This window comes from Paramisgurnus dabryanus, chromosome 11 (genome assembly GCF_030506205.2).
Source record: "Paramisgurnus dabryanus chromosome 11, PD_genome_1.1, whole genome shotgun sequence".
In the NCBI taxonomy this organism is placed as follows: domain Eukaryota; kingdom Metazoa; phylum Chordata; class Actinopteri; order Cypriniformes; family Cobitidae; genus Paramisgurnus; species Paramisgurnus dabryanus.
In genome coordinates, this window is record NC_133347.1 from 300,867 (window position 1) to 314,344 (window position 13,478).

The following is a 13,478-nucleotide window of genomic DNA, read 5'->3' on the forward strand; positions in this document are numbered from 1 at the left end:
ATGTATTTGAAAGAAACTGGACATTTTATGCATTTGATCAATTAGTTTTAAGAGTACTTTGTCTTAATATGTCTTAATTTCCACCACATCTTATCACTATTAAAAAATTGGGTGATAAAATGGCTTGAGATTGTCTTGCTAAGGCTGTATTAAGATTTAGTGTCGTATAATGAATATGTTTTGTGGCTCTTCAAACACATTCAACCACACAAGCATCTACACCATAAATGCATTTTCGACTACCTTTAAATGTGATCAAAAGTGCACAAGCTCAAAACGTTTCACATCTGTATTTACACTGTAAAAAAATTTCGTAGAAATTTCAATGTTATTGCAGCTGGGTTGCCGGTAATTTACTGTAGATTTAAATTTATGTTATTTACTGGCAAGAGTTTATTCAAAGTTAAATAATTTTTAAATATTAACAAGTCTTTATCTTTACAGAATAAAACTATACAATAACCGCCTCATGCAAAGCATTCTGGGAACCAGAAATCATCATCAACCTTATTCTGTTTTTTGCTTCAAATTTTGTTTCCCAGAATGTTTTGCTTGATGCTGTTTTTTTAGTTTTACTCTGTAAAGACAAAGACTTGTAAATGTTAAATGTTCCTTTAACTTTGAACAAAATGTTGCCAGTAAATAACATAAATTTAAATCTACGGTAAATTACCGGCAACCCAGCTGCAATTTCTACGGATTTTTTTTTACAGTGTAGCCTGTTGCTAAATGTTTTAATGTGATTTTGCACACTGTTTTGACACGTACACAAGCAAAAGCCCATTTAATATTCACACATGCTTTATATAGCCCTGATATGGTGAACTTGTTACAGAATCAGCTATGGTTCGCCTTGTCCTGTCATTCATCACACGCTTCATACGGTCTATTGTTGTTTAAATCAATAAATGTGACTGTAACTTTAAAATAAAGCCTCAGCGTGTCACATTGATCAGGATTAATGTTGCGTGTGCATGAAACATATGCCCTTATGAACTCATCGGCTTTGTTGATTATCGCCGTAGTTTCTAAACATCGCAGGTTATTTAGTGATTTCTGCATCATGTGTCTAATCAAAGGACCCATCTATCCCATTGACCTCTGGATGTGAGCCAGATGCTGAAGGATAATTAAACCTCTTCAATACGTAGCATCTCCTTACACCCCTTCAATCATTTATCAACATGTGGCATGACTTAACCAATAATGGGTATGAGCTATTATCCAATAAAGGAAATTTTAAAAATCGGACGTATTTGGAGTAATACGTGATTAAGCCTTTCAAATAAGAAAATCAATTAACTGAGCATTTGTAGGACTTGGTATTAAAAAAAATCCATATGTTAAAAAATCAATGAGATTAAGTTTCAGAAGAAGAATTAAACATAAAAAAAATATTCTTAAGACCAATGCAATGCATAATAATTTTATATCTACATATACTTAAAAACAACAACAACACTGAGTTAATTTTATTTTATGTTTATTTTATGTTTCTATTTTTAGCTCTCCTAAGTCATTTAAGGAGCAGCATCTGTCTCAAAGTTATTGCTTTAAAAAAACATAAAATTAGAAAGAAAGAGCAACTTCTGAGCAATACTGTTCCTCTGGGAAAACTATGAAGTTCATGCACAATCTGAGCTATGAATCTTACTGCAATGTGAAGAGTTTTTTATTTGGCTTTAAATAAACAAGTTATGTTTACATTTGCATTGATGCATTTGGCAGATGTTTTTATACAAAATGACTTACAGTGGATTTAATGCATGCATTCAAGCAATATTTTTGATTAATCTGTGTGTTTTTGGGGATTGAACCCACAACTTTTTGTGCTGCTAATGCAATGCTACCAATAGAGTTACAGGAAGACAATTATAAAAAATTGTCAAATGACTAACAAAACAAAAACTGTAAATGAAAGAAAAAAAAATCTTAATTCTAATAAAGTCCAAAAACAATTTTACAGATTTTTCTGTAGCCAAATATTGTTATTTTACAGATTTCCCCCATATTATTATAATTAAAGACCTTTAATAAAGTGACCAATAAAAGAAAAAGTGAAAAATACATGATTGTGTCAGCATTTTACCCATCCACTGCAAGTCATGAACACACACAAACCACACAGACACAAATACTGGGCAACTATCACTGCAACACAGAAACACTTTAGATTCAAACCAACAACCTCTGGGTTACAAACAAGTCTGTCGCTTTAACCACTAGGCTACGATGCTTGGACACAAATCTGTAAATCCCAGTCGCTGTTACCTTCAGTCTGTGTGAGCTTTCTAAAACCTTTATTTATAGACTTGTCTTCATGTCTTGACATTTATATAAGGCATACTTATTGTGCACTCACTACCATCAACTCAACATTTTGAATTCACAATGAGCTACTCACACTGTGAGAATGTCACAGTATGAATGGTGTGATGTCACTGTGATCATCGTGTGATCTCACATGTTTAATGGGTTTTGCACCTTTCTGTGATGATTAAGTTTGGTTGGGTTAGGTGATAGTAAATATCATTAACCTAGAAAATATCTTAACTCTTGTTTTATTTTTGGAGTCCAATTGAGCTACTTTGACATCTCTGAAAAATATGCTAATTGTATTTTTAAACCTTTAAACCTACTTTTGGACTTTTCCTTGATACTTTTTGAATTGAAGTTACTTTTAGTCACTTTGGATAAAAGTGTCTGCCAATGTACACTGAACAAAATGATTAATAAAATTTTTTAAGGTAAATGGTCGCAGTCAATTTATTTAAGCTACATTTTAACAAAAGTTTTTTGTTTTGTTTTGTATTTCAATTTTTTTTTTCTTAAATAAATAGACTGCGACCACTTACCTTAAAAAAAATTTAGTAAATTGAATGAATATTTTTTTCTATTTATTTAAGCAAAAAAAAGTAGCTTAAATAAATTGACTGCGACCATTTACCTTAAAAAAATTGAATTAATCATTTTGTTCAGTGTACATTGGCAGACACTTTTATCGAAAGTGACTAAAAGTAACTTCAAACACAGTGTTCCTGTAAAACTGAACTAATGAGTGTTTTTACTATTAATATGTAAAAAACTGGTAAAACTGTTCTCAAATAAAATAAATATTATAAATAATTTTTCATTACTACTTTTATTTTTTACTAAATATTAGTGCTGGGTAAAGATTAATCGCGATTAATTGCATACAAAATAAAAGTAAATTTTTGCATAATATATGTGTGTGTCCTGTGTAATTATTATGTATATTTAAACACACACACATACATGTATACATTTCAGAAATGTTTATGTACATAATTTTTTAAAGTATACATATAATATAATATATAAAAATATAAATAAATATATATACACATGTAAATGTTTCTTAAATACATATATGAATGTGTGTGTGTGTATATATATATAATACATATATATAATACATAATAATTACACACAGAACACACTTGTATGTTATGTTACAAATCACTTTTATTTTGTATGCAATTAATCGCGATTAATCTTTGCCCAGCACTAAAATTTATGTGCTATTAAAGATACGTTTTTATAGAAATTAATCTATTTAATAAACGATTTATGAATATAAACAAATAAAAAAGTTGTTTTTTTCCTGCAATTTTATTTTAAATTTGAAATTATTTAGCATATATTCAACTATTTTGACCCCAAACATTAAAAGTGTTGCTAAAATTTGAACATAAAAGGAGGGTTTCACCAATCATTATTACATATTCGGTCTTAAGTGACCCTATACACTTTACAATAAATTAATCATAAAACAGATATTATTTTACAGTTTTGTTCTTTTCATGTTAAATTCTTAGTGTGGTCATGTACTTTTAATATTATGGACTACACATTTAATTGCATTTTTATTGTAAATGTACATAAATTTGTAAGTAGTTAAGAAAACAAATTAAAAATATACTGTATAAATAATGCATAGATTTTCCGTATATTATCATTTACATGTATTAAATAAAACATTCAAGCTGTTAATTGAGTGATAATATTTGTAATTTCAAAAAGTTTTAATTATAATTTAAATAATGGTAAACCACTGTAAAAAAATGTAGAGTAACTAGGATCTTCCTTTAAAATGTGCCTTTAAAATCTTAGAAAAGAATCTTGTAAATAATCCTAGATAATGTAAAGAACATTCTGTGAAAACATAATCTTGACATCTTTAATACTGACTCAGTGAGATCATGTCAAAGATTAAAATTAATGAATGAAAACAGACTTTATTGCTCCTTATCTCTCCTCATTAGATTATAAGACATTATTCACAGACAGGGTCACATATGTTCCATAAGAAGAGTCGCTTCTTTAGTTTGCATTAACAGGACCCAACAGAAAGTCTCCCAGCATCATCCTTAAACCCAAATAAAGCATCAGTATAGCAGCGTGATGCTGTTTCTCTGTCCTCTGTGATTTCAGTGTTGTTTTAGCATGTGGGAACATTACATCGTTGAGTACTGCCTGCCACGTTTCTACAGGGACTATCAATCTCCCTGGCAACAGCACTATTGTGTGTAAGTTTCAATGTTGCTCCTTGATCGTCACTCACCTCCTACAGTGACTCTGCTCCCCGTCTCTCTCTCTCTCTCTCTCTCTCTCTCTCTCTCTCTCTCTCCTATAGCTGTACCACCCTCAATCAAACAATGCAGTTCATGTAAACCAAAAAAATCATGTAAATAATTCATTGCAAAATAATAAGGGTTGTGATCGCTCGAGGTGGCTTTGTAAGGTATTGTGCTGTTTACGATAATAAATAATACTTCTTTACCAATACCCAGAGTCTGGTATTTCTGGTATTTTTGAAATACTTTTCCGATTTATAATGAATCCTTACAGAGCGAGCTGCATTGAGATATCTCAATCAATAACACTTCTTTGATTTTTTTTTAAAGAATTCTTAAAGAAAGTTTTGCTTGTGCTTTACTGAATTTAGGCTGAGTTTATACTTTCAGACTGTTTTCTTTAAAAATGCATTTACGTTTGAGGGTCAAAAAAGTTTCAAATAGCAGCCTTTGTGGCATGTTTCTACATACACTTTTAAATGAGTCTCTTTGCAGTCATTAGAGATGGTGACTATGACATGTTTACGTGCCCCGAGAGCGGGTTTATAACCCAGGTGAGGAGTGGCAAGGGAGACTCTTAGCACAAAGAACTGATAAAATATGTAGATTTGGCGGCAGGGGCCATTCTTCATTGGTGCGGTTTTCAGATAGGGCACACCTGCTCACATCAACCTAAATTATCGGCTTTGCTCTGTAGACTCGTGCTAATTACACCCCGGTGATACATCAATGTGGATTGATTTAGCTTTGCTCCATGGAGCACAAAAAGCCCTTTTAATAATTTCCCCATCTACCTCAATCTGAGGACCATAGTCTTTAACAAGGCCACAGGAATGAGGTACGGCATTCACAGTGATTACATGAAAGTTCCAGTACTGAGGCATCACATCAGTGTTTACATTGTTTTCTATCTCAAACATTCCCATCATGGCAAAGGGTTTGTTATGAAATGCTCTTGTTGTGGTCAGAGACTGTAAGATGACCTTTAAAAATGTGTTACCTAAAGTCAGTCTAAATTTTGCCCTGACTTTTTTTTGTGTACGTGACTGTAAGTGTCTTATCATACCACACCATCGTATCGTATTGTATCGTGCATTGCCATACAGCATATGACATCGCACCAAATCATATTGTATCATATATACACACATTCACCTAAAGGATTATTAGGAACCCATGTTCAATTTCTCATTAATGCAATTATCTAATCAACCAATCACATGGCAGTTGCTTCAATGCATTTAGGGGTGTGGTCCTGGTCAAGACAATCTCCTGAACTCCAAACTGAATGTCAGAATGGGAAAGAAAGGTGATTTAAGCAATTTTGAGAGTGGCATGGTTGTTGGTGCCAGACGGGCCGGTCTGAGTATTTCACAATCTGCTCAGTTACTGGGATTTTCACGCACAACCATTTCTAGGGTTTACAAAGAAGGGAAAAACATCCAGTATGTGGCAGTCCTGTGGGCGAAAATGCCTTGTTGATGCTAGAGGTCAGAGGAGAATGGTGCCGAATGATTCAAGCTGATAGAAGAGCAACTTTCACTGAAAAAAACACTCATACAACCGAGGTATGCAGCAAAGCATTTGTGAAGCCACAACACGCACAACCTTGAGGCGGATGGGCTACAACAGCAAAAGACCCCACCGGGTACCACTCATCTCCACTAAAAATAGGAAAAAGAGGCTACAGTTTACACGAGCTCAACAAAATAAACTGGAAAAATGTTGCCTGGTCTGATGAGTCTCGATTTCTGTTGAGAAATTCAGATGGTAGAGTCGGAATTTGGCGTAAACAGAATGACAACATGGATAAATCATGCCTTGTTACCACTGTGCAGGCTGGTGGTGTTGGTGTAATGATGTGGGGGATGTTTTCTTGGCACACTTTAGGCCCCTTAGTGCCAATTGGGCATCGTTTAAATGCCACAGCCTACCTGAGCATTGTTTCTGACCATGTCCATCCCTTTATGACCACCACGTACCCATCCTCTGATGGCTACTTCCAGCAGGATAATGCACCATGTCACATAGCTCAAACCATTTCAAATTGGTTTCTTGAACATGACAATGAGTTCACTGTACTAAAATGGCCCCCACAGTCACCAGATCTCAACACAATAGAGCATCTTTGGGATTTGGTGGAACGGGAGCTTCGTGCCCTGGATGTGCATCCCACAAATCTCCATCAACTGCAAGATGCTATCCTATCAATATGGGCCAACATTTCTAAAGAATGCTTTCAGCACCTTGTTTAACCAATGCCACGTAGAATTAAGGCAGTTCTGAAGGTGAAAGGGGGTCAAACACAGTATTAGTATGGTGTTCCTAATAATCCTTTATGTGAGTGTAATACTAAGATATATAATATCATATCATGTCCTGCTGTATGGTGCTGTACGTATCACACCGCACCGTACTGCAGCACATGTGCATTGAACTGCAACACATCATATCATATAATAATATCAAACAATGTATAATATCATATTTTGCTTTGTACCGTGGTGTATCGGACCACACTATAGCGTATCATAACGCATTGTACCGTATTACATCGTATCTCATATCAAACATGTATACCGTAACGTATCGCATATCATATTAAACATCATATTATATCAGAAAAAAGTCATAATTATGAGCCAAATAAATTAAACTGAAAACTATTTCATCAAATATGACAGACTGACAGGCAGACAGACAGACAGCAAGAGGGCATGATGATTATTAATTATCATTCATTTATAATGCAAATTTTGCTTACTTAGATGTATTATTTAGACAGTTTTTAAACGGCACTGTGTAAACAAACTCAAATATTCTTAAGAAATGTGATTTAATCTTTCATGCAGATTTTAACAGCATTATTGTTTGCCTACATCTTCAGTCGTTGCACTGAAGCATTGCATCGTATCTAAATCATAATATCCAAAAAGTGTGTACTTCAACAAAAATGCTCTCATAAACTGAGTCCAAACTGTGAAATTTACCTCGCCATTATTCAGCAGTTTGACCATCAAAGCTGTAACTGATGCAATGTGTGTGACAGCTGCAAGATCCACAAAACCCTTGCTCACTTGGCTGCGAAACCGCAGTAAACCTCAGCATCGCATTTATCATTATTTTTGAAAGGCGTTCTCTAAAAAATAATAACTCACAGAACTTCTCTAGTGGCATTTCACTGAAGTCATCATCATGGCTTTTATGATTTACCTTTCCTTAATAATTACAGTGTTGGATGCAGTCAAAACAAGCCTCATAACTTCATGTTCTGCATCATAAAACAAAGTTAATCTTGCCGCACAGCCTCATTATTGGGCATCAAAGCTTGTGGCACGCCATCGCCGGCTGATAATTGTATTTGTTGCATGGTCTCAGTAAAGGCCGTCTGCTCGGGCGTGCTGAGATGCAGTGGAATTAGTTTTCTCCCCCGTGGCCATGATATGTCAGCTTTTGTGTGCTTTTTAAATAAGGAGTGTGAAAGTGAGAAATCTTAGTCTGGCGAGCGTGTGGTCACTGGAACCGCGGTGGCAAAAATGTGATGCTCACGCTCGATGGGGACCTGAAGGGCTTTTTTAGGAGCTCCCTGGAGTTTCTGTCGGTCCCTGCGGCATCGTGATACTGAGCAGGTAAAAGACGGCGTGTCTGATGCCTGTGTGGCCTACATTAATAAAGTTCACTTTTGGAAATTGCAAGCAGTATTTGCCAAGATCAACAAACTGGTTAAAATCATATTCTTCCTGAAGCTGTGTTCACAGTCTCCATGGACAGCTGGAGTTTTCAGCAGAGACCTGATTAAGACCCGTGCCATGTCTGTGGCCCTGTGGCGTCATGGGATTGCTCTGAAAAATACTAATGCACATTACTCCCATTTTTTAGCTATGAAAACAATCCCCATGTCTAGGTGCTGCTAGTTAATGAACGTCCCTTTTTACCATTTTTCTTTGTTATCATTTTATGCACTATTAGTTTGTAAAAGTTTAAAGCTAGTGGTCAATAGTATAAAGGCAATGATGCAACTTACCACCAACATCTTTCTTATCATTAAGTTTCTCCATTGTCTTTCCTCATAGTAACCTTTAAAGTAAAAAAAAAATGGTGACATGAAACTTTGATTACAGGGTAAATATAACAGTAACAATGTGTGCACTTTAGCCCTATTGTTTGCAAGGCAACAATTATCTTCATGCTCATCCCTATCATAAAACATTCAACCGACGCTACAATGTTTTCTCTGAATTCAACTGAAATCAAACTGGGTAATTCTCACAAAATCCAGATTTAGAAGGTGTCCAGCATCAGAATTTTTAAAAAGCCCTTGAAGCCAATTTTTTGCACATATAAGATTAAGGTCTAAACTTTATATAACCATTATTTTTAGAGGATTTAAGAATATTTATTATTTAAAAAATTTTTTGATTATAATTATCAAAAATGATCATTACCGCAACATGATATTATATTAAATATATGCATTTACAAACTCATGTTTTGGTAATGAGAACTAAAAAGTTGTCTAGGTACTATGACAAACAAAATTTCAACTTTTATCTGGAGAGAAAAAATAAGAACTGCTTACCTGGTAGCCATCTTGAGTGTCACAGTCAATTATGTCCCTTCCAACAATTTTTTATTTAAATGTTAGTTCCTTGAGGGCTTAAACAATGATTGAAAATGATTGCAGAGGATGAAAGTTGGTCTTGGACACATTTATATTCCTTATTATTGTCTCTACGTTTATCAATGATCACCAAATACCACATGTTTCTTTACTGTAAATGTTTATAGTATAACATGCACTGAAGCTTTTTATTTTTTAGATTTTTTAATTATAAATATTTCCATGTCAAAGAACCCAAATCCAGTCATGGACACGTTGCGGTAATGAAAATGTTCCCCTTAAATGTGGAAAAAACAACAAAATTGGTTTGTATGATGTCATTTGAAATCATGTGCAAAATAGTACATGAAGAGATGTTTGTAACTGTATGCTTCTTATTTTGATAGCATTTACTTTTTTATCAAAATGTTTCATGACACCTCATAAGTCTAATTTCGCGAGAATCACCCAACCGTAAATAATTAATGTACATTTATATTTATGAAAATTAGACTGTGGCCATAAAATGTACATGTATGTATAACCATACCATAAAAAATCTCAATCTAATTGAATTCTTTTTCTGGCATGGTTCAACATCGTGCCTGTTCTCATCCAATCCTGTCACATCCATTAACAGTCGGGAGTCTCTCCAATTATTAACCTTCATTTGGCCTGTGAATCCTGCAAATGTCCCATCATGATGTCCTGCAGAGCTGTGGAACCTCCTGTTGGGTGAAAGTGTGCGGCCATCATCTGTCACACATTACTTTTTATAGCGCTGACCCATATCCTCTGTTTCTTCATCTACATTTCCATCTGCTGATATCTTGACAGTTTTATTAATTATTGTTTTTACAGTTCATGCTTGAAAAGGTTCAATACAGTCAATTTAGATCCGACATGTCACATCATGTGTAACTGCACCCGTCACAATAATGTAAGCTCAAGCGGAAGTGACCACCATTAAACCAGACTAAAATAGGATCAAAAATTAGATTTTTTTTCATTCTTCCTTATTCTGATTTTATTCTTTGATTTGTATGCATATTGAAAGGTATATGGTTGTGCAAAACATAGCACAATGATTCTAAGATTTCATATACTGTATGGATTACTGGCCATTGGATGGTTGATAGGGCAGTGCCAAGTGGTTGCTAAGGTGTTCAGGGCTGGGTTTCCCGATAACGATTGAACTTTACACTTAAGAGCACTTTCTACGAGCTACTAAACAAACATTCGTTGTTCATTTACGTGCGTTTCCCAAAGATGCACGTAAAACGATCGCTCGCAGCTGGGTTTTAAGTGCTACTTAAGAGTCACTATTCCTTTGTCAAATGCTGAAATGTCACCTATAGACCAATTTCGTGTTTGCAAACAGAGATGACGTTTTTTGTGGGCGGAGCCAAACTGGTTGCAGAAAGTGACTGCTCCGCAGTAGGGTTGTGAAGTGTTTTAGCATTAAACCGTGTTTTTTATGGATCCGGTGTTCTGTCGAAGTCTGATTCCCCTATGTTTCCCTTTAGTGCAATGTTTCTTATAGCGTTTTAATCACGTTACGTTTATTTTTTTAGATAGATAAAAAGTTTAAATGGCTTGGCTACTGATATGCATGTATGTAATGTATATATTGTTCTTTTTTGCTAAATCAATTATTTTTACAGTCTGAATCGCTAAAGTACATATAAAAGCAATACTATCATGTAATATATATATAATAGCGTTTATTAAATATTTCATAATTTTCCTGTTTTCTATTATTTCTTCCTTATATTTATCTTACGTGTTTGTTCTAAAACTATTATAAAAGTATTATGTTTAAACATACATTAAAAAGGCCTGTTTATATATTAATAACACTTTACATCATGTGTGTGTGTGTGTGTGTGTGTGTGTGTGTGTGTGTGTGTGTGTGTGTGTGTGCGTGTGTGTGCTATACTGTATCTATATATTTATCAAGTATGTAAACCAGGCCCAGTACTAGGCTTGCTGGACTGGGGGGCAGTCAGGATTTTTGGGTGGGCAGCCATTTCTCGACTAAAATGATTCATACACTAAAATTATGGATGTTTCAATCCAATATTACTTTGCATGTCTTATAATAAAAGGCAATTTATATGTCATTTTGCACGTTCACATTTTAAAAGTAGATGCAATTAGATTAATGATTTATAATGTTATAATGACTACACTAGTTTGACACATTTAGTCACAGTTAATGAAATCAGGCAAGCAGGTGATATAAATATAAAGCTGTACATATAGCTATATTTTATTAATGTTTACACTGCATGTAATCTATTATTTTACTTATAGATAAATTAAAGCCATTCTTATACCTACCCTACCCAACATATGCCTTTATTCTAAATAAACACTTGTTAGGAACTTTATTTCCACTTCTCAAACATTTTCTTCATGTAAAATAATGTATTTTCAATGTGATAAGCTGTATTGTCATTAATTCCTGACCCTATCATTGCTGCTTCAGCAACCTCAAATATCACAACAAAGCACAACGCTTTAAATAATATATTGTTGCATCATGTAAGCAATTTGACATGCATGAAAAATTCGTCAAAGGTTATCCTGTTTGCCTATAACAGCACCAGACAAAAGCACAAGCCCTAAAATACTGTAAGTGGGATTTGCGACAAGACCAAAGATAAATCACACTGCTTTGTTTATAACACATCAAATTAGATATTATAATACAACGCAACATTATAAAATACAACGTTTTACCTTACGATGACCTTGCGGAGTGAAAGCTCCTCTTGAACTTAAAAGTCTGTAGATTTTTGCGTGTGAAGTTTTTCTCAAACGCGAGCTGAATGAGCTGATGAATGACGATGACAAAACCGCTAAAATTTGATTTTAAAACTGCACTGCACGCGATGCTCAGCTGTTACAATACTGTATATTTACTGTATAACCATCTTATGTCATTTATATCTACTATATAGTATGCCACAACCAAACTGCATATTCTAATTTTAATAAACAGAACTACGTCTAAAACAAACACATTAAATGCTGCTGGAGACTTGCCATTGGCTGTTGTATTTGCATGAATAAATAATGAGGTGAGTCTAAGAAAGGATAAGGGGCTATTTTGGGCATGTTTTACTATAAAAAAAAGTTTTAATTTAATATGTGTTGGGTTATTACGTTTATTTAATACTAAATTGCATTGTTTTTGATATATATTTTAAAGATGCGTTTTTTTTTTTTAGTTACCGTCATAGAGAACAGTAGTACTTTTCCAAGTACTGCTGAAAAAACCTTCAAGGTTTGAATAAGCTAATCAGACAATAGTGGGCGGGAGCTGTAGACGCTAGCGCTTGCCTAAATAAGACGTTTTTTATGTAAAGAGACTCCGTTATTTTAAGGTTGGCTGGACATTTTTGGGGGAGCACAAGGAAAATCTGGGGGGGCAATTCCCCCCCAGCCCCCCTGTAGACCCGGCCCTGATGTAAACATAATAATTTTAGAACAAACAGGAAGAAGACATAAGCTAAGATATAAGGAAATAAAAAGAAATAATAGAAAACGAAAAAATTATGAAATATAAAAAAAAATTGTGATATTATTGCTTTTTCAGTATAAAAAAACATTTATTCTGAATAAATTATAATTGTAACGTGATAAAAACGCTATAAGAAACACATGGAGGGAACAGACTTCGACAGAGCACCGGACATTCTCTCTACTTTTCTATTCTAATTATTAAAAGATTTCCAGATGATTTCATCACTCCAGTCTGTCCGTTTAAGGGCTTATTGTAATCATAAACACCTACGTTTATCTTCAAATGATGTCTGCGACGATGGTATTCTATAGAAATGAAAGCCATCTTTTTTGGCATTCTTATTCTGACACTTAACAGCACAACAGGACATTTTCTAGTGAGTTATCTTGCTCTTTTCACTCGTGTCTAATTCATTTCCACTCTTTTTCTGCAACCGCATTGCACTTGCAGTGACGTAACTGTGATGTCTACTCTAAATTGGTCTATAGAATAACGCAAATTTGTAGCAGAAGCTTTTTTAGGCTAATTATCTTCAGCAGATGTGCACTAATATTTTTAATATTATTATTCATAATTGTTCAATTACTTTTTAAACGTTTTAATAATTTGTGGATAATGAAATATTATTTTCCGTATTTAGTTAGGAGTCGTCCCACTGCGAATTGCCCTCTGCATTTAATATTTTAGTTTAGATTTGTATTATTATTTGTTTTTATTATCTATGTTTATTTATTATTATGGATTATTG